The sequence below is a fragment of the Lagopus muta genome, chromosome 3, assembly GCF_023343835.1.
Source record: "Lagopus muta isolate bLagMut1 chromosome 3, bLagMut1 primary, whole genome shotgun sequence".
Classification (NCBI taxonomy): Eukaryota; Metazoa; Chordata; class Aves; order Galliformes; family Phasianidae; genus Lagopus; species Lagopus muta.
The window spans coordinates 3255412-3278845 of NC_064435.1; the positions used below are offsets into that span (position 1 = coordinate 3255412).

Genomic DNA, 23434 nt, shown 5'->3' on the forward strand with positions numbered 1-23434 from the left:
ATCTTGCAAGAAGATGCTCTCCATCCCCTTTACTAAAAGAAGATAAAAGCCATTTGGGCCACCATCATGACGTGCAGATCTCCATACTCCTCACAGTTCAATACTCTTGTTTGTGCTCTAAAAATGTAAATATGTTAGTAAATTCATGGCATCGGTGTCGTTGCAAAGGATATAGAAACCATTTGAGACAGTCAGAATGAAGATGCTGCAGTAAGCAGGGTAAGCTCATTGCTATTTAGAGCAAAGCAGAGTATCACAGTACTCAGCTCACTGAGTGCTAGGAGTAAGCAGAGTGAGAAAGTGGAGACTGAATATAGATCCAGAGGCACTAATCCCCAGTGTGGCACAGTATTTTGCCGTGCTCTCTGGCTCATACCTTAAACTATTCTCCTTTCTTCCTAACTATTCACTTCAGCATATTGAATCTGTCTCCTGAAAGCATTTCCTTCAGCTGTGAATTAAATTTGCTATATTTTCGACCCACTGTTAAATTTTTCAACATTTTTTCCTAAATGATAGCACTGTTCCAGCATTCATCTCATTACACCATTTACAGAGTAAACCAAGCTTGTGTTATTTGCTTTTACTTTTCTCGTCTTTGAAATTTCACAGGTCTTCCAGAGCTATTAAAAATAAACATAAGTGGGTCAGTCTTCTTGTAAGAATACTACTTTTTATGGAACTTGCCTGAATTGCTTTTTGAGAACTTTCTTTTAGGGAAAAACGGGGAAAAAGAAATCTCAAGTTCTTGAGATCTTGAGTCCTTGCTAAATCAAATATTTCTCGTTTATCTGTCACATATTCGTGAATTTGGTCTGTGTACAGTATACATTTTGTTAAACAAGCTTAGCTTCTAGTTATAAGAACAGATAAAATATTCACAGTCAGGGCTTTGGGGATGTATAGTCTTTGTGCACAGTGGGCTTTCTTTGTAATTGAGTTCCTAGTTCTGAAGTTAGAAGACGGTTCATTCTCTAATTTTTCTAGATGCTTTCATTTTTTGTTTGTGTTTTGTTTTTGTTTTGTTGGTTTTTTTTTTCCTCCACCTCAGATTTATTATTTATACATGTATTTATTTATTTATTCTCTGGAGGAGTAGAAGTGTTGGAAATAAGACCATTTAAAAAAATAAAACTGTGCTTGTCTCCCCAGAGCTTGTCTGCTAGCAGACAAAGAAGAGCTAGTTGATACTGAGTCCCTACAGCCAACATTATTTATTCATTATTTAGAACAGAGATGCATCAATTTATGTCTTCACACCCATCAGTTTGTTCCTTCCCACACCGCTTCCCACTCTGGCTGTTCCAGAGCTTCACAACTCCTGTGTTGGCAGCCTTCTTCTCATTTCTACTCTGTACATCTTTATGGCCAGTTAAACCATTTGTCCTTGCGACAACTTCTTCAGTTAGTTTAACTAACTTGTCTCCCTCTGTCATGGTTGGGCCTCCTTGCTGTTTATTCCCTTGTTTTGTTTGTATAAATTGATATGCCCTTTCTCAGCCTTCATTCTGGTAGTTTAAACCAGCTGTGGATAGTATACACACACACACAGACAAAATGAAACATTCCATCCTTAAAACATCTTTCATGGGATTTGTAATTGCTCTTGGTGCAATAATGACCGTGGTCACAATCTCCAAAACCATAAGCCCAACAAGTCACAGATCTGCTTTGTGATAGTGATATTACTCATGTCAAGACTTCAGAAGCGGCAGCCACTTTTGGAGAGTTAATTGCAGTGAAGTGTACAAGTTACGTCATTGCTTTCACGAGGTTAAACCTTATGGCAGGATATCAGACAAGACCTGGCATTGGGTGGACCAGATTTAGGACATATTGGTGCCGCATGATATCTCATTTTATGCATTTTCCATAGCTAAGATCTGCTCAGGAGCAAGTCACCCTTTCCAGAGGAGCTGTGGGTGACAGATTTGTGCACCTATTGTTCAAAGACAAGATGGCATTTGCATTGCTTGTTACAGCACCCCCAAGGCAGGTGATATTCTGGATTAGCTTGGCCTTCCTAGAATGACAAATGTTACACTTATGTGCTGTCTGTAAGCTAGGGCTAAGCTGCAGGCCATCATTTACTCTGAAACCTGAGAAATATGCTCTGTGCTCTTAGCTTTCCTTTATGGTCGCTTTTGGCAAAGTTAGAGTGCATGAAAAAGATGATACACCAATTACATCCACCCTGTCTGCTGTATGGGGGCAAACATTATGCACTCTGAATCTTATGCATTGTGATTCAGAACCTTGCTTGTGCAAAAGCAGCTTCTGAATTCTCTGCATTGATGTGTCAGTTTAAGGAAAAGCAAAAAGTCCTGAATGAAGATTATTGTCCAGCGCAGTATGTGTTTGCTCTGTACTTAAGGATGAAAACTTCTACCAAAGGGCCAGAAAAATCACAAGTAGCATCAGTTTTGTCCTCATGAGGACCAAGTCAATGGTTTGATGCCAAGAATATTGGTCATTAAAAGGGATCTATAGTCCCCAAATTAGATTTTATTTTGACACAGCTTATTCCTGAATCAGAGTTACAGGCAAAAATTCAATTTCATTTGGTTTAAATTCAGTTTCTTCTTTTGGCCTTCAAATGCAGTATACTGAATCCATGCTATTCTCAGTTCTGAAGGAAGATGGTGGCAAGGAGTCTCATAGGACTTCCTGAGTCAATATGTCCTTCCTCTGATATCAAAGTGTCCAACAAACTTTTCCCTGTCCCACTTTACATTTAAGTTAATATGTCTTTGTGACCTGTTTTGAGAGGCATCCTTTGGTGTGATCCACATGCCTTCTCTCTATATAGAGCAGACAAGGGCAAACATTTGCCTTAAAGCTCACTGTTGTCTCTGTGGGTAGAGTCTGGTTGCTCCTGGTCTGAGAGGAAGCCCTGCTTTATGGACAATGAGAATACTGAAGCATGAAGATGAACCTTACGATGATGGTTGCTACTCATATAGTAAAATGCTGAAACTGCTAAAACACAACAGAACCATGTTTTGTCACACTTCTATTCATCTTTTCCTCACCAGATTTTGTATGTCAAGCTAGAAGCAGTCACCTGGCACAAAAACTGTATAAATGGCAGAGAAATTGCCCATCAGCTATTTTTGGGCAAAATCAATTCTCTCTGTATTTGAGAAACTCTGTGCTTGCTAAGCTTCCTACCTTTTAACTGCAAATTGCTCTAAATATTTTCCCCTTATCATCAATACAGCACAGGGAAGCAAATCCAGTTTGAGGCTAAGCTGGTAAGTTTTCAGACCAGTTTAAGCCAGCTGTTTTATTCATTAATGTTTACCTAGATGTGCAAAACCTTACTTCTGTTGAAAGCTATGAATCATAGAACCATAAAATCATAGAATCCTTTGAGTTTGAAGGGACCTTTAAAGGTCATCTAGTACAATTCCTCTGCAAGGAACAGGGATACCTACAGCTAGATCAGATTGTTCAGAGTCCTGTCCAGCATGACTGGGAATCATGGAATCATAGAGTCATAGAATCATAGAATGACCTGGGTTGAAAAGGACCGCAATGATCATCTAGTTTCAACCCCCCTGCTATGTGCAAGGTCGCCAACCACCAGACCAGGCAGCCAGAGCCACATCCAGCCTGGCCTTGAATGCATCCAGGGTTGGGGCATCCAGAGTCTCCTTGGACAAGTGTGTCACCAACTTGTGTGTGAAAAACTTCCTCCTAATATCTAATCTAAACCTCCCCTGTCTCAGCTTAACACCATTTCCCCTTGTCCTTGGAATGTCTCCAAGGATGGAGCATCTACCATGTCTCTGGGCAGCCTATTCCAGTGTCTCACCACCCTCATCATAAAAAACATTTTCTTTATATGCAATCTAAATCTCACCTCTTCTAGTTTGAAACCATTTCCCCTTGTCCTGTCACGGCAGATACTGCTAAAGAGCCTGACCCTTTCTTTCTTACAGCCACCTTTAGAAATTGGATGCTGCTTTGAGATCTCTCCAGATCCTTCTCTTCTCCAGGCTGAACAGCCCCAGCAAGTCCAATGAAGTCCTGCTTTGATGCCGTAAAGTACAATCCAAACAAAAAAAAATAGCAAAACCAAAGGACTGGTCAGCTTTTATATCACCTGCTGTTTTCATAGGGAGGAAAGAATGCTAGCATTGTTACAGCTGCTCTGTGTGGTTGCCACCTAAAAGCTGCTATGGCCGTGAGGTGGGTTGGAGCACAGAGATGCAGGGTCAGGAGCAAGACATTTGGGGTTCAAACCAGAGCAAGTGTGGATGAACAAGGCCAAGGAGTGACACAGAGAACTTCTGTGTTCACTGGAAATGATTTTAGTATCCATAGAATCAGTACCTGCCCCTCTGCTCCTTTGTGCGGAGCTGCAGGCCACCATCAGGCCTCCCCTCATTTCAGCTCTGGGCTGAACAAACCCATGGACCTCAGCTGCTCCTCCTACATCTTGCCCTCTAGATCTTTCCCCATCTTTGTAGCCCTCCTTTGGATCTTATTTGATAGTTTTGTGTCCTACTTTTGTATTGTAGCACCCAAACCTGCCCCCAGTGCTTGAAATGAGAGCGTACAGTGCAGAGCAGAAAGGACAGTCCCTTCCCTCACCTGGTGTCAGTTCTGGCTTTGATGCACTGCAGGGTAAACTTGGCCCTTTTGGCTGCAAGGGCACACTGCTGACTCAATTTCAGCTGTCACCCACCAGAACCCTGCAATCCCTTTCCATGGGACTGCTCTCCATTCTCTCATCCATCAGGGTGATATCCCATCCCAGATATAGAATCTGGCATTTGCTCAGTTGGTCACTGCCCAGCCCTCCATTCACTTTGACCAAACTTTGCCACATTTCTCTCAGGAGGGATGCTTTTGGGGGATGGCTGTGGGAGAGTAAAACGCCAATAACTGTTGTTGCCCAAGTCCATCAAGCAGGGCTTGTATGAACACGAACATTATTGCCTGGTGTTGTACAAGACGCAAAATGGCTCACCTTCAAACTGCTATTGTAATTTTCATCAAAGCTGTGCTTCTGACTCAACACATTGTACTTAACACAATTTATGACAATATTTCTCCCTCAATAGCTTTTTGTAGAGTGTGTGCAACCTATTCTGCAGACTGCTGGTTTTCTTACTTAGCATCTATTTTATGGTCTGCATTTTAAATTCCTTTAAGTGCAGGCAGTTGAGGAACAGGTTTCTGGGAGAGAGGTATCACAAGTCAATCCCAATTCCCTCTTGCAGTGTCTATACACTCTTTATAGGCTAGCATCCTCTCCCCCAGAGACTGCGGCATTTCAAGAGTAGACAGAACAATCCCAATCTATGTAAATCACTTAGAATTATAATGTTCTGTGAGATACTTCCATATATAAGATGGAGTATTGATATTGATGGGGTAGTAACTGTTTAGCTGAGATCACAGACCTCTCATAGTAGGCATTACCCAATGCCATAGGCAGAATTTGTTCCCAATTCAGAAAGCTTTCATCATAAACAGCTGTATTATATAAAGGATGAAGGAATAAAGAAAGGAAGCCACAGAAGATCTGTCCATACTGTCAGATATCTCCTACATATCTGTCCCCATATCTGTATGTCCTCACATTGCGTAAATATTAATTCTCTGCCACATTCTTTTTTAAATTCTTGTTTTCTTCTTGGGTAGTTTTTGTGGGTTTTTTTTTTGATTGCTGTTGTTTTTTTGTTGTTGGTGTTTGTTTTGAATGAACCAACTAGTCCACTCCTAAGTGAAACCTGGATGTTCTGGGACATGGTTCACTTCTGTCTTGTTGGATGCATACCATTCCAGGAGATGGAAGGTCCTATAAAGCTCCCCTAGACTTACTCTGTCAAACTCTTAAGTTCAACCCATAATCATATGATCGTGACAGAAAGCATCCACTCTGGTGGAGAGTGGCAGTGTGCTTCTGGCTGCTTTGATGTAAAAATCAATCAGTCAATCAATCAATCAGTCAAAGAAAAAAAACCTGCACTAAACTTCATAATTATATCTTAAAGCTACAGATGTACTTCTGTAAGTGCAGAGATACATTCTATGACACTGCAGGTCCTTTCCAGGGATTCTCATTCAGGATGGAATACACAGAGCTAATCACTACCAGTTAGTCAAAATCACAAAGCAGACATTTTTTGGCAATGTAAATATAACCATAGTACAGCTCTGTGGCAGAACACATTATTAAACTGGCTGGAAATGGTGTCACACTCTCAGTTAAAATCTAAAGAAATTTTCACCTACTTTTGTGGTTGTCTTGTTTCCAGCTCCAAGTTTCTTGCCTCTGAGTCCAGTTTGGGGAAAGGAGAATGAAGGGAAGGTGTAAGTGTGATGTCTTTCCAAAGGATGAAGACAGTATGAAAACCCTGAACTGGTGTTATTGAGCAGTATTAGCACTGGAGGAAAGAGCCAGCCATTATATTGGCTGTTTGACACTACAAAATATGCAGCAAAAGTCAAATGTATCAAAGCATGTCTTTCAGATATTTCAAAGACTCTAACTTGTACTTAATTACTTCCAGGACTGAGAAATGGCCATATCACAAGTTCAAGATGGTAAATCAATAGATGACTTGTGCAGGTGGACTCCAGAGGTCACATGAAAGAAATAAGCCAGAACTCAGAGGCTGGAAGATCAGCCAGTATGCAGTTAAAGCATGTGGCTTGGCATAGGTGAGTGGAGCAGGAGGAAGATGAAAATACTGGATTACAAAGATTTAGTTATACTTCTCCACATCAAATATAAGCCCTCTGCCCCAAGGCTTCATACAATGTGTTAAGGGTGAGTCCTTTGCAGCATAATGTAGGCAACATACTTTAGTGGGGAGGTTGGTCTTGATCTCCAGAAGTCCTTTCCAAACCTACAATTCTGTGACATTGACTCATGATCAGATCATCTTCGGCAAAGCCTAGGATTCACTTCAGTCCCCCAGATCTCTCTTTTAGGAAGCATAAACAATGCACTGACTTTCCTTAGCCTTCTGTGACTAGCAGCTTACTGTATGTCTTGGCTGAAGATATTAAAGACTTTAGGGAGTATTCCGTGATGTGATTATCTGCACCATGTGAGGTCTTCCCTTAAAGTCTTGAAATACTATGAAAGGCTGCAGCATCCAAAGATAAAACTTAGTTGGATGGCCTGTGAACATACCACTTTTTCTGATACTTATCAGCGTTTAGTAGGAGGCCTGGGAGGTCCCATGGCCAGAAGTCTGCAGGTTAATCATGTGTCTCATGATGTTATATTATCATTTGTAATAAAACTTTATTTCCCCCATAGATGTATGTGAGCAGTGTAACTACGTACATTATGCAGATGCTTCTCCCCCTTAACATTAATTTCATTTCATTAATTTCATTTGGCTTTCCTTACAAGAAGAATTCTCACTTGTAAAACAGCTTCCATCTGTCTCATCATCATATTTATGCAGATGCAGACAGACAAGTCATTGTCAAATCTTCACAAAACAGTAGCATAAACTGAAGTTTAGGCAGCCTGTGGCACAAGGATGCTCATCGCTCCTTTTCTGCTTTTTCTTTCTCCTCACGAGGCCATGCTGTTTGAGCTCTCCTACCAGCTTCTATTCCTCCATTCTTCCCCTCCCCCTCTTGCCTGCCTGACTATCCCAATCATAATTCTGTTGTGCTCTTATTCAAATTGAAATAGCCTGTTCTCTTTTCCCCCGTTGTGCTGGCAAGTTCTCCAGATTTCTGATCTTTTTTTTTTTTTTTTTTTTTTGCCTGGCCTTCTTCCTCCTCCCCTTCTACCTACTTTATTGCACTTCATTTCCTTTTGTTTAATTTTTAAGGCAATACAGCCCAACTCAAACACAGTATTCAAGGAGAGAGCATATCGTTAAATGATACAATGACATTGTGCTACTTTCAGCTTTATTCTCATGAATTCAGTACAATATGACTTTCTTTGCTTTTGTGACTGCTGCTGGTTCTGGAAGATATTTTCATGGAGTTGTCTACATTTGCACTCTGAACTTAAGAATTTTAATCTATCAAAGAGACTACTGTAGGCAGCTTGGAGATGTAGTTCAGTGCTATTTATTCTTCCATGATAACACTGGGGAAAGCTCTGTGGAATATTATTCTGGGACATGGGTCTGGTTTTATGGTTTTTTGTTTGTTTATTTGCTTGTTTGCTTGCTTTTGTCTGTTTGGTTGGGTTGTTTTTGGTTGGTTGGTTGGTTGGTTTTGTTTATCCCTGTTAGGGAGTCAGAGGCCAAGGGAAGAAGGATTCCTCATTGCTACTGCATTAATCTGGGTCTGAGCTCAGCTTCCATGTTCTGACACCGACGGATATTACCTAAGTTGCTTTGCCTCACTGGGCTTCTATTATCCATCAACAAATCAACTTTTCCTGAACTCAAAGAGAAGCCTTAAGGCAGTATGGTGCAATTCTGCATTTGGTGAAAATATTAAAGCTTGCCTTGGCTCAGTTTCTCCAGCAATTCTGTACCGTGATGCTAATAGCCTATTTATTCTAAATCTGTAAAGGTAAATTTTATTCTCAGAGCATCATAACATGATCCATGCTGCCTGCTGAGAGTGGGCTGTGGTTTGTACAACCACATACTCTCTGTCCAAGTGATGGCTGGGAGAGCCTAGATCAACCTGAGATGTGTGTCAAATTCTGTGCTGACAAAATTGTTGCTCCCACAACAATTCTTGAGTCTATCCCTGGCATACTTTACTTAATTTTCATATTGTCCTATAGTGCTTCTGGTCAGTGAGAAAGATTCCATTTGCAGGAGCACCTTGATATGGCCTTGCCCAACCAGTTCAAGTCTACAACATCTTCCGGCCAAGTCAGAGGGATGTGGACAAGCTTGTGCTTTGAAAACTCCTGTGCCCTGGCTTAATTCCTTCCTTGCAATCAAGCCTCTTGCCAGAAGGTGCTGTGGGATTTCCTTATGTGTGATAGAATGCTGTGGGATGTACAGCATGGACAACATGGGCACAGTAGAGGCAGCTTGAGAGTGTGATGTGGACAGGGCGCTACTGAGGGGACTTTCTTTAGGGCTGGTCTCAGGAGCAACTGATCTGTGATATGTTAAGATATATTAATTCCTTCTTTTGAGTTAGGGAAATAAGAGGCAGGAACTCATTACATGGCCTAAATTAATCTTAATGAATTCCTAATAACCATCATTGGGCAAGGGTTATTATTTGGGAAGATAAGCAGGAGTGTGTCAAGTTCTGCATGGTGAGACAGAAAGTAACATGTCTTAGGCCTGTTAAAAGGAAATTGAGGTTTCCAGGAAATTACAATGTTGTGGTCCAGTGGAAGCAGCAGTGAAAATCCGGACATCCTGTGGCTGGAAGAGATAAAATTTCTTCATGCAAAAAGCAAATCTACATCTTCAAGGCCCCTTCCAATCCAGGCAACTCTGTGATAAGCTTTGGCCTTTTTTTCTTTTAAGGAACTCAAAGCCTGCAATGCTGTATTTGCATTGATGTTTTCAACATGTAAAGGCAAATGTCTGCCAACTGCACATCTGTCAGAGAGATCAAGTCCCATCACAGGAGCTTTGGCTTATGTTCACTCCTTGAAAGTGACGTAGGGAGACACAGTAGCACCATGTAAACGTGGACATTTGAAGTTCTTAAATTCATTTCCCTTTTCAAACTTAATCTGTACCCTCCCTCTCACTGTGTGTTAAGCTTGTCCCCACAGCAAGCAGCTTTCAAGTGTGAGCATCCTTTTTACCCTGGCTAATATGCGCAATGAAAACCTTATCACAGCCAGTAGTTTACGTCTTCACTGAGCTTTCCTGGCTACTTCAAGCAATTTGAGTACAAAGCTTTATAAAATGTTTCCCTTCACTGCTTCTATTCCTTACCTGTTAGTCTATTTTACTATATCATCTTCATGATGAGCATCAGTAGTGATATAGAAACATGGGAGATTTGTGCATCCTGCAGGCCCTCAAGACAGTCAGAGCAGTAAGGTTCTTCTTTTCCTCTATTTGTAGATTTAAGTACACTGGTTTTATCAGAATATCCATCAGAAGTGCTCTTATGGGTCCACCAGTGGAGGAAAGGTTTTAGTAGAAGGCCTTTCTAAATCAGTAGAATAAGAAAAGATAGCTATCCATATCTACAGATTCAGAAATAGAGAAACCCAAGAAAATCCTAGTGAGCAGTATGAAGATCTTATTTTGAGGAACAGACTTGCATATACATATAACATAATTCATGGACACTGCTGACCACGTTTTGAGTCTTGCATGCTTCCTATGCTTACGGGCAGGATGCAGGAATTGGTCCCTGTGGTTGGGAGAATGACCCAGTATTCTCAACAGGAAGAAAACAAGATTCAGTTGAATTGAAAACTGTTGTTTGTAAGTGGGAAGTATTTACAGAAATGCAACGTGAAGGGAAAAAAAAAAAAAAAAAAAAAAAAAAAAGGCAATTTCCTAGGGAAAGTAATGTAGGAAAATAATAATAGAAAAGAAAAATTTACTGTTTTCTTTTGAAATTGGTTGAAGATGGTATCTGTGCCTACACCTGTGCATGTGCATATGTTTATTTATCTGTTTGTCTAGCTATCTATTCACATGCAACCTATCTCCTCCTCTAAAATTGACTTTTTTTTTTTCTCTTATACAAGTGGCCTTTATCAATCTGTATTGAGGGTGAGGAGGTGAGTGGCAGGAATGCCAGGCAATTCTCTGCAGTCATACCTGGGAATGCAAATGCCTTCCTAGCAGGAAGGTCCGATACGGTTGGTTGAGGATACTGACAGATTATAAGCTCTGCTTCTCTTAACCATGGGAACCCCCCTGTGAAGCTGCTCATATCTCCTACGTCCTTTTACTCTATTCACCAAGAAAACACTTCTCCAGTCAGTAGTATTTGTGGGGAAGAACATGTGGCTTGTTTATTTACTACTGTGACTTGGGAGTTTTCTCCTGAGTATTTCTCTCTTTGTGCAGGAATTCCTGCTATTGCAAGAAATGATATCTTCCTCTGCAGGATAAGGCTAGATTTAATTGCAGTGCTTCCATTTGAGTAGATGGTCAGATTAAACAGAAGAAGAATGCATTTCAGCAGCAGCCTGAGTTGCACATGATTAGAGGCAATATGAAGCATGTATTTACTCCAGAGCTTTCCCTTCCCCAGCAGTCCACTTGAACACTGATTCCCCCATCATATATCCCCACTCTTATTTTAAAATAGTTCCTATTTCTCATTTCTCCCTATTTTTCCCTCTCCCTTTGCCCCCATTATGTAAAAATGAAGGTTATATAATTATATTTTTGAGATGTAATCCTATTTTTAGAGTAGTGTGGGCTATAGGGTGCAAACTAAGTGTGTGAAAATACAGCAAATGGAGTGTATAAAGCAGAATAAAAATGATACAACATCATCTAGTTTATCCATTTCTTTTTGAAATAGGTAATTACTGTCTTTAGCTGCCATTGCAAGCTCCCAGTTAATATAGAAAATGAAATCCTAGAAAGAAAGAGGTTGTTAAACCACAGGTTGCTTCACTCTGATTTCTTATCCTAATCTTCATTTACTTCTGAAAAACATGCAATTTTTCTAACTTCTTAGAGGTCTCGTTTTAATAGTCAAATACTTCGGCCCAGACCTTTAATTTTTACAAGATATAAAAGTTGTTTTATACACAACTGCTTACACATTTAAGCCTCTGCATCCCTCAGCTGGTTTTAGTGCCACTGTGACAATGAAAAGGGCTAATTCAAGATCTATTCTTACATTTATAGCATCGTAAAGAATGTTCAGAGTAAAGACTTCATTTGCATACATCATAAAAAATAAACAAAATAATTTGCATAAAAGACTGTGCACATAGCAGTGCTTTGACTAAATGGAGAATCTTGGGAAATATGTCTGTAAGATGAGAAAGCGGAGGGGGAAGAGAAGATGACTTACCAAATGTAGGAAGACTTTTAATGGGTGGGATGCTCTGTTTCTTTATATTCCTAAACCCTTTCCCACTTTGCAGTTTTAAGGCAGACAAGAGTTATAAAGATCTCTGGGAATCCTTGAGAGGCGTTGTGTGGCAACTGCAGGGATTCTCTGCATCAAAAGTGGTGATCAGTGCATCGGTGCCGTCAGGTCCAGGGTTGCACAGGTCTGGCCAAAACCTTAGAGAAATCCCAGTGATCAGTCATACATATTTATTATGCATATTTTATCCTCTGTGTCTACATGCCAGATTTCTCTCTGGTGTGATTCAGTGTTGCTGAAGTCAGTAGCCTGCAGTGGAGGTACACAGATTTATTGTGCAAGGGGAGAATCTAGATTGGTAGCAAAGCCATATGGCATGATGAACTGAATCAGAGAATCAGAGAACATCTTAGGTTGTAAGGAACCTCAAAAATCATCCAGTTCCAACCCTCTGCCATGGACAGGGATGTCACCCACCAGATAGGCTGCCCAAGACCCCATCCAACCTAGGAGACTTCTCCAAGCCAAACTACCTCAACCTTTCTTCACAGGAGAGGTGCTCCAGTTCAATTCATCAAGCTTCTCAACATGGAGCTTGTCTTAAACCAAATACAAAGCCAGAAAAGCATGAAGTTAAAAGCTCCATGAACTAGCTTCTTGAAGGTTTTAAAAGCGCTTGGCCACTTTCCTGCTATGGGACTGTGATTGTAACACCCTAGGTTTTAACTGATCCCTGTACCTTCTAGTAGGCTTTAGGTTTCTGTGACTAAACTCCCTCTTTTGTGAAATAGGGGTTGTCAGAGACTAAATTGCAGTCAGAGATTGTGTAGAAGGTGCTGTCTAAATAGTTTGGAACAACAGGTTGTGAAAGCTCAGAGAGCAGCCTAAAGAGTCACGACTTCCAGCTAAAACAAAATTGCTATTTGGATGGACGAGTCCTGTTTGAGTCCAGTGCCTGAGTAGCTGGGTTTAATGCTAGGGTGATTAGCAGGTGCTCTGAGGAAAACCATAGAATCACAGAATTACTTGGATTGAAAGGGATTTTAAAGACCATTGAGTCTTCCTTGGCTGCCCAGGGTCCCATCCAATCTGGTGCTGAAATAATTCAATCCACACCAGGATTTCACAGTCTTCTGACCCTGCCCTTGTGTAGAGGTTAATGGATCCATGAACTGCTTACCTGTGGACTGTTCAGATAAGGTAGCTCACCATGAGTGCACCCTTAATATACATCATTGCCCAAAAGATCACTGCCCCTGTGGTCTCCCTATGGACTCAAGGGAGGGAAAACTGCTGTCTGCATCATTGTTAGCTGCAAATTTTCACCTGTATTTCATAAGTTTAATCTATAGTAAAGCTGTATGTCTTCATATTTTCATAGCTTTAGAAATCTGTGGGTTACTATGCAGTGAAAATCACACAGCAAGCAATCTGCAAGAGTAAGGGTTTCTGTACTGTTGTCCTTTCCCAAATCTTCATGTAGAGGCTCCTCCTTTCCAACTTTTGTTCTCCAATTCAAGTGAAGGGAGATGTGCTGTGCTTCTGACAATGGGACTACGAAGTTAGCTTCACACACAACAGAGAATTTAAACATAGAACAGAAAACCCAGAGGTTTTCAAATGATGTGTAGATGTGGCAGTGGGGACAGGTTTAGTGGATGATCATAGTGATCTTTTCCAACCTTAATGATTCTGTGATTGAAACAGAGCAAACTTAATTTGCTTTCCAGTATATGCCACTCCCTTTTATATAGGCCAGCAGTTCTGTGTCTGGAAGTTGAAATATTTCATGCTTTTAGGATTGTAGCAAGTTTGGTACCTTCTGAGCTTTGAAATGGAATTCCCTTGTTGCCAGTTGTCAGCATGGTACAACCAATGAGATGGTTGGCTCGAGCATGATGCTGCCAACACCAGTTCGTAATTTATACCATATTACACAGCAGGGCAGGAGCAGCTAATGCAGTGCTACCTAAGTAAATAGTCATTTATGTTGCTCCGATTAAAACCTTTGGAAGTATTTCCAGCAGAGTATATAGCACAAATGAATCTCATTATTCCGAATTGCCAAGCAGCACCAAGTGTCTGGGGGGACTTTGTCAGTCAGCCCTTTGCAGCCACACATCTTGGGGATGTAACAGCATGGACATAGCTTGCACCACAAAGAGGAAACATTCTCTGAGACCTTGCAAAGTCAGTCTGCTGTGATGCAGCATCCCTCCATCCTCCTCTGATGCAGCATTCAGCTTTCCTCTTTCTCCCCAGCTTCACTTTTACCATCTGTTCTCACATTCTTCTATTTTCAGGATTAAGTTTCCTTTGCATTTTTTTTCCCTTCCTTTTTTTTTTTCTTTTTTTTTCCCACCTGATTATGCTGAATTATACGAGAGAAACAGGAGATACAAATATCCAGAATAATAAAGCAGCAGAGATCATCCTTCACCTGGTTCTCCTGGCTTCTTCGCTTGAGATGAAACAGAAGCGATCAAGTCAAATAAGATCAGTTTGTGAAGTTTCTATCACTTTCTTCCAGCTCTTCACCTTATTAATATTGAAGCTGTTGCACTCTATAACCTCGTATGTTAGCTTTACCCACACATGCTGCTCTGGTGCTGATTCGTTTATTTTAATCAAAGTTTCGCCTCCTGATATTTTTCCCTGTCTAGGCTGGAACAGAGAAAATGAAATTTCAACAAAAAACACACATACAAATCGTTAATATTTGACCTCTGGAACAAACTCATTTATTAAACATTTTTTCATTCCTTTGGGGTATTCAGAGGCATAGTTTCTTTGTGTGTTACTTTGGCAGTAATACTAGAGCGTTTCCCCTGGGCTTCTCTAAGTGATTCAAGTGTACACTGATAGCCCTTTGCCTTTGGCTTTCATGAGTAGAGCACACACTTAGTCACAGGATCCCCTTTGGGTGATGGGATTTTTTTAGGTGGGGTATTTTTTCATTCTAGATATTTTCTGGGGTCTGTTTTTTTTTTTTTTCTTCGCAGTTGACAAGAACACACTTCGTTTCAGTGTGAAGTATAGCAGCCTTCTGCTGCAGCTCTGGAGTTTTAACAGATGGAGGATATTAAACTTTCATATATATATATATGTATATATATTTATACGAATGTGTGTATTTTGTGGTATAAAGAAGATGCTAGAAGCTGTTGTTTTGTTATAGTTGTTGTTTTTTTTAACCTCGTTCTAAAGAACGTTTCCCTCCAGTGGCCTCCAAATGACACTGACATACTGATTGTCTCCTCACATCATTCTCAGTGGAGGACGCCCTTACAGAAGGTTTAGAGATTGAAGGACCTGCATATTAAAGCAATTAAGAATCCAATCAAAACAACATAATAAAAACAGGAACTGAAACTGCAATTGTGACACTAAGCACTAAATCTTGAATTGTCTCATTTCAACAAGCAGTTTAGTAGAGCTTGACAGAGGAAACCTCCTCCATTCTTGGGTGGAAAAAGGGATACTTCTGATGGGAATACGTCATGCAGTGCTAGTGGGACTCACATGTCCAAATTGATGGGATTCTGGGGAAGTGGGGATTAAAATTAAAAATGTTAGAGTTGGTAGTAACAGTAGTGTTCATAGCTTAAAGGTGGAGCATCAACAGAGAAACAGTCCCTGGCCTACACAGTTGCTGTGGGGCAAGTCTTTTAAGGGTAGGAAGAGAAAACATCTGGAATTGCAGAGGAGTGCTAGCTGGTTTGGGATTGATAGATGTACACCCTCTTCTGTGTTCATCTTAAATGCTGTATACTTTTAATGTATGGTAATTTAGTAGATACTATACGGAGTATCTGGAAGAGTGTACATATAGAAGTTTATTCCAAAGTTTAAAAAAATGCAAGTAGCCACCTTCATATCTTGCCTTCACACCCCCAAAGCAAACCCAAATGTCCTGCAAGACCAGCACATTGCTCGCACTGCCAGGGTTATTTACTGCAGAACTGGGGACTCTGTCTTTGCCATCTCAGATCTGCCCTGCCCTGCACATACCTCATCTTTAAGCAACACAGCAGCAGGATATCTGTTCTCCATCAAGCAGCAATTATCAGTGATTTCTGAGTGTGCTTGTTTAAGTGCTTGTTGTATCTTACTAGCTTCCTTTACACCTCCACCTCGTTCCTCAACAGCCAGTTCTTTCTCGAGATCTGTTAATAAGCTGTGATTTACCTATATATAAAGTATATTACTTTCTGATTCCCACTGGGCATATGGAACAGATGTCCTTTTTCAAGGGACTTATCAGCAATTACAAATTATGTAGTGTAAATAAGTTTTCCAAGACCTTCAATTATGCATATGAGCTCAAGGCTAATGAGACGTGGGATCAAATTTAAATCCACCAGCCTATAAATTTAAGGGCAAATAAGCCTACTAAGATGCACAGCTTTAAAGACAGAATGTGAAGCCAGTACAACAAGGTGTACCAGATATTTGAGAGGAAGCTCCATGAGATCTTGCTAGGAGATATGCATGAAATAGGATCCTGACTGAGCATCTCTTAGTTTTACCCTAGACAGTAATCAATTTGTTTAAGTAAAGGAACTGCTATTTTGAGCCACGGTGAAGTGAGACATTGGAACAGGTTGCCCAGAGAGGTGATAGATGCCCCATCCCTGGACACACTCAAGGTTAGATGGGGCAGGGCTCTGAACAAGCTGATATAGCTGTAAGTGTCCCTGTTCATTGCAGGGGAGTAGGACTCGATGGGCTTTAAGGGTCCCTTCCAAATCTTATGATTCTGTGAAAATATTCTTCAGGGAGCACCCTCTTGTAGGAAAGTCACAGGACAACATGAAAATTGAAGTTCTGCTTCTGTAAGTAGGTTGTATTTAGCTGTATGCTGAAATATGCGTATCTTTTGCCATGGATACTTCTGCCTGAAAGCTTAGAAATATCTCAAGAGCATATCTATGGCTGATTATTAGTGAGAACAGGGGAAAAGAGATTGATGGGCTTACAAAAATTTTGTTAACTTTCTCAGTTCTTCATCTCCGTGGATTACATATCTACTGGTCTACCCCAAACTTATCTCAGGGGTACTGAAAATAGCTAGCATATTTAATATGCTGATTTTCCGTTGTATATCAGCTGAAGTTACGGAGGAGATGAAATAGGATTAAATACATACCAGAGAGATAAAGAAGGTATGTCTAGCACCAGAAGGCAAAAAAGTTTTTGAAGTCTCTGGGAGGTATGACTGTTTCCTCCAGCTCAAAATTTGTATCAGATTATTTAATTCATTTTAAGACTGTATATTAACAGGCTATTTTTATAGTTTAGCTTTAAGCAAATAAGTCAATGAGCAGTCAGTGTTATACTTTAGCTCTCTTGTCTCATGATCAGTAATAGATCACCAACTCCACAGCTCAGTATGAAGTGAAGGTACATTTCTCCCCAGAGAGAATCTGCCCAATACTAGATAATTTTTCATGTAGGTAATTAGGTAGATAGATGGACTGATAGATATGCAGGTCACTCTGAATGCCTCCTGTTTATTTCCATGGAAACTACAACAGATAAAAAAGAACACAATAACACTACTTGATAGAGCAAATTCATATCTACAAATCAGTATTTTTCAACACAGTCACCACCATTAGTTGAGTGTTTTTGCCAGCAAACAAGAGCCTGCATGCCACACTCATAAAAATCAGCATCAGCAGAGGTGACCCACTGTTTAAAAGCTACTATGACAGCATCATTGCTAGGAAAATGTTGCCTATACAGTCCAACTTTCACTGTGCTAACATCTACTCTTTGTCTCCATAAATGTTGAGCAAGCATCAATGAATGTCAGTGGGTGAAATTTTTTTCCAAATGGAGTTCACTGACACATTTTCCATGTCAGACTCCATTTTGCAGACTGTCCCTCTGCTGCCACCTGTTGCACAGATGCAAAATGTGATGGAATATTGTCAGGAAGGTTCAGCCTCTACTGCCATACTACCAACATGTGCCTCTGGTGATGTGGGCCGACATCATAAAATAAAAGGCATTACTTTTGGAGCAGTTCTCACAGAAAGATGGATGTATGGATGAATGGATAGATAGATTTGGTGCAATTAAATTTCTCATTTCATCTATAATAGATACAAAAGTGAACACAAGCATATTAATTCAAGAAGATATCCTGTGGAAACGTTGAAGAATGAAAAGCATCCTGGAAAATTCCAAAATGTGGTTTTATATGTCATCATCCAGTGCAAGGTGCCCAAATTGACTTCAGAAGTACATTGTTGTTATTAGTAGTTGTTATAATAAGCCGAATTAAACAGGAACCATTTCCTAATGGTGTTTTATAATTGCTTGTTGGATATTTCTGCATTTTGGCTTAGAGCCTTTTATTCTTATTGCTAACAGAAAAAGTGTAATAACCACTAGCTGCAGTGTACTGTGGAGGACACCATCCAAGTTAGGAGAATATGTAATGAGCAGTTTTGATTCACATTCTCTTACTCTTTAGAAAATAATTCTAGTCTTTAAAAGGCTCCATGCACCACTTAACTCAGTAATTGGCAAGAGGGGATGGAAATACAACGTTCTGCAAGCAAAGTTGCACTTTTCTGATTACTCTTTGAAGAGAGCAAACACTCCTCGTCACGTATTCATAACTTCTTCCCAGTTTTCAGTAATCACTCGATATCAGGCACTTGGCAGAATCTTGCTCTGCTTTGCTTGGAAGGATGCTGCCTTTGTGGAATACGTTAGAGGTGCAGTTTTGTTAGGGCTGTTCCACACCTCATTTTAGGATTTTTATGACAGGAGTCAAACTGCTGCGGAGCAAGGTACTGCAAAGGCTTTTCTGGTTCATGGGGGAGAGATTTCCACATGGGGATGTCCTCAGTTTAAAAGGATCACAAGAAATGGCTATTGTAAGAACAGCTGCACCCTATCATACGTAGCAGCAAACTTTGGAAAAATCACCTGGAATAAGGCGTAACCATATAGGACCTAACTTCATGTGTTTACTGTCTGGGTGTCAGTACTTGGTATCCATTGGTGTCTTCGTTATGTTGTCATGGAATCTAAAAATATGAGTTGGAAGAGATCCTTCAAGACCATCTAGTCCAAATCCCCTGCAATGAACAGCGACACCTACATCTACATCAGGTTTCTCAGTGCCCCTCCAGCCTGATCTTGAATGTCTCCAAGGATGGAGCATCCACCACCTATCTGGATAACCTGTTCCATTGTCTCACTACCCTTACTGTAAAAAACTTTTTCCTTATATCCAATCTATGTATATCCATATATATCCAATCTTTCATAGTCTGTGTGTATGGGAACTGCTGAGTCACGGCCTGAACCTCTGATTAATCACCTGAGGGGAGCCATGAGTCAGCCAGAGGAGCACAGGTGAAGGCAATTCACCTCTGCTGCCGGAAGTGGTGGAGCCAGGCTCCACCCCTCCTAGACCTATTTAAGAGCTGGCTACCAGAGGGGAAGGGTCTCTTCTGGAGATCACCTCTCTTGTTGTCTTCTGGTGAGCTTAGCCAAAGGGTAAGCTCTTCCACTTATTCTCTTTTGTGATTGTTGTTTACTTGGCCTAATTCTCTTGATTATATTGAGATTATAACATCTTGCTCATACACTGTGACATCCAGGACAGAGGTCATCCAGTCAAGTCTGAGCATCTGTGTTAGGGTAAGAAGCTCCATGCCTTTAACTCCATTTGCCAATGAGTGTAAAGTATCCTTGGGTCTTTGAGAAAGAAACAAAGACACCATGCAATGTAGCTTTAGCTCCTCTCATTTATTATCCTAGACATAGGATTTTATGCCAAAATACCAAGCTTGTTGGCTTCTGACTGCCTTCTGCTTTTTCAAAGAGGCTAAAATTTGAAAGAAATCATCTGACCTTAAATGTGTTGTTGTGGTCTGCTAATCTCAACTCTGTGGTTTTGGTAAAACTCACAGGTATTAAAAGCAAAGCCCTGCAGAACTGACAGTCTCTCAATTTACTCGACCTTCTGTAGTCATCCAAGAGTTTAAGCTCCAACAAGAGTATTTTTAAGGTACGAAATCTTGCTTTCTAGTTCACTGAACACACAGTGAGCCTTTTATTGACATTGCATGCATGGTATCTTCAGGGAAGACAGTGAGTTTATAAGTGGTTTGTGAAAATCACATCCAAAAGTCAGAGAAGCTAACAAGCAGAGATAAAGCACTCCTGACAGGGCTATGTTCAGTATTAGAAAATATATTTATATATTTTTCAAAGGGAACAAACGTATCAGGGAATTTAAAATCCGAATTAAATCAGTTCACTGATATTTGCGTATTCTTAGTGGAGAGTTCAGTTATGATGAGATTACTTTTTTAAGTGATTAATATAAGGTCAAATTAGAACAGACAAATTTGTCATTACAAATACCTTGTTTTATCTTATGTCTGATAACTAAAGTGTCAAATAGAATGTTTAAGTTATATTCTTCCTGGAGGAAACAAAACTTCCTGCTCTTATTTAGGAGCCCACTTGGATATTTGAACTCCATTTTGGATGCTGGAAACTCATTTTCAGTAGATGAAAGGTGCCACCTATGTTCTGCACATCTTGGGAAAAGCTTTTACCACTGCTTGAGTATTTACACTGCCAATTGAAGCTACAACTTCTCTGATTCATCATGTTTGTTCTCTAATTATATTGTAATATCTCCGGGAGATGTGTGATTAGAGGACACATTGTGTAGAAAGAAATGGTGAAGTCAGGTTAGAATTAGTTAGCGTACAAATGTAAAATCAAACAAAATCTGAGCAGTTTTCCTTTTTTTTCTGGAAGAAGTATAACATTAGTAATGGAATTTTAATTCATTCTATTTCAGTCCAATCAGGCCTCAAGAAGTTTGTGGTAAACTATAATCTTATCTAAGTCTGTTGAAATGCAGACTTGCACAGGCACTGGTCAGTATTTTAACCAGGCAGTATCTCCTGTTTGAGGAAGATTTCTCCACTGACTGATTGCTTCCCTATTGAGGAGAGAAAGAAAACTCCATGAATTTCAATTCCCCATTTTGTCATAACATCGTCTGAATTCCAGGATTTGCCTTTTGAAGGTGTGATCAAAATACCTGCTCGTTCGATATCTTGAGACTTGGACTAGAGCTGGGAAGAAAACAGTGGTATTATAAACTACAAGCAAGACACATGGGAAATACTAGCTGAGCCCAGAGCTCTGCCTTTTAAAGGATACATTTTCTGAGCTTTGTTTGGGATTCAGGAACAATGGGATTTTGTTAAGTAACTTTAGCAGTCCTTCTGAGGAAGTGGCTGCATCCTACTGTGTGTACTGTGCAGAGGTACTTGAGCAAATGTGGGCAAGAGAAGAAACACAGCATTTTCTCTGGTGCAAGAGAGCTCACTCAACTTTGTACCTCTGCATCAAACCACTCTTTTCTGAAGAACAATTTCAAGTGATTTAGGAGTATCTAGACGAGTCCAAGTCGGTGGGGTTCAGTCTGTAAGGTCATTGGAGAATCAGAGACAAAAAGAGGAGAATTCACAAAACAATACAACAAAACTACATAAATGTTGGCACCTCTGCAAAAATCTCCTTCTATTTGTGTCCTTCTCTGACTTGTCCATGATCTATACTGATGCATGTCTTCGTAGCCTGTTTTTTTTTCCTACTTAAGCAACACTCTCCCTGAAACAATCAACCTTTTTTTTCCTTGCTTGGAGGGAAGAATTTAGATCAGCTGTCAGCTGATGCTGATTCAGTTAAAGGAGAAAAGATTTTGCAGAATCCTTACTATAGATCTTTGTCCTTTTCTGAGACAAAGAACAGAAAAGTTTTTGCTAGAATTTCTTTTGCTCACAGATCAACCTAGTCTTTTTCTCCATGTTTTGGTTTGTTTTCTTAACAAGAAGAGTTCTTTTACTAATTTTCCATCACATCTATTTGCAGAATTATTCCGCTTTCCATGCACTTAAGTGTCTTAAGCACTAACCAAATTCCTTGCTGATCTATGTCTGTGAGATGACTGCATGAAGAAAAGAAGAAGAAATGTAATAACTATTGAGTGGAATGTTTCCAGCCTTTAATCTGGCATTGATTTAAGCCTCACTTTGAAAATGGAACTGAAGAAATGTAAATGAATTTGCTTACATAAATATGACTTCTTATTAAAAGTGATAAGCAAAGTCTGGGAAAAACATTTTATGTAATTCTTCTTCTGTGAGCACTGGAACAGGCTGCCCAAAGCAGTGAGAAAAGTCTTAAGCTTCTGGAGCTCAAGAAGCTTTTGGACAACTCTCAGACATAGGGTTTGGATTCTGAGTGGATCTGTGTGGAGCCAGGAGGTGGACTCATTGATCTTTGTGGGTCTCTTCCAACTCAAGGTGTTCTGTGATTCTGTTATTCTTCATTTATTTCTTGCCTAGGTAGGCGTGACAGTTTTGTAAGTGACAGAATTATAGAAAGGTTAATGTTGGAAGGTCTTAGCAGCTTGTAATGAGTAACAACAGAAAACTTTGCAAGAGAAAACCTTGGTGGACACCAGGTTGAACATGAGTCAGCAGCTTGTCACTGCTGCTAAGTAGGCCAGTAGTATTCTTGACTACATTAGCAAAGTATTGCCAGCAGGTCAAAAGAGATATCCTTTTCAACTACTCAGCATTGGTGAGGCCACAGTTTGAGTCCTGTGTCCAGTTCCAGGTTCCCCAGTACAAAAGAGATCTGGACATACTGGAGAGGGTCCAGTGAATGGCCACCCAGATGATGAAGGCACTGGAGCATCTTTGCTTTGAGGAGAGGCTGAGAAAGCTAAGACTGCTCTGCTTGGAGAAGAAGAGGCTCAAGGGGATCTCATCAATGCCCATAAATACCTGAATGGAGGTGCAAAGAAGAAAGAACTGGGCTCTTTCCAGTGGTGCCCAATGCCAGGACAGGAAGAAACAGGCACAAACTGGAACGCAGGAGATTCCCTGTGACCTTCAGGAAGCACTTCTGTGCTGTGTGGATGACAGAGCACTGGCACAGGTTACCCATGGAAGTTGTGGGGTCTCCTCCCTGCAGAGAGAGCTGCCGGCACATGGTCCTGGTCACCCTGCTCTGGATGTCCCTGTTTGAGCAGAGATTGGACCCAAAGGACCCAAAGATCCCTGCCAACCTCAGCCATTTTGTGGTTCCCTGAACCCATGAATACAAGTGGAAATATAATGAGAGACAGGGACACGTGTCCCATGTCAAGTTTGAGACCTGCCAGGCCCTGGCTGAGAGGGGTCTGCTTGGCTCCACGCCCTGACGTGGTTTTGCAACTTCTATCAATACTGGAGAATGGTGAAGTCCTCTCAGTTTTCCTTTACATTAGGCTTTCTCACTCTGTTTTTTCCATTTATTTTCACTATAAGTGCTTCAGCAACCATGTTTTAATAAGGGGATGAATGTATTTGTTCAGTGTCTGTTGTTCCAGACCCCCTTTTCTGGCCTGTAAGTACTACCATAAGTATGATTAACAATATTTATTATAAGTACACAT

General features: G+C 40.5%; 1 protein-coding gene across 6 annotated transcripts in view; it reads left to right on the forward strand.

The window, feature by feature from the left end:
* Positions 1 to 23434, forward strand: part of TSNARE1 (t-SNARE domain containing 1) — a 496518-nt gene that overhangs the window by 343798 nt on the left and 129286 nt on the right. The gene's annotated exons all lie outside the window — the stretch shown is intronic.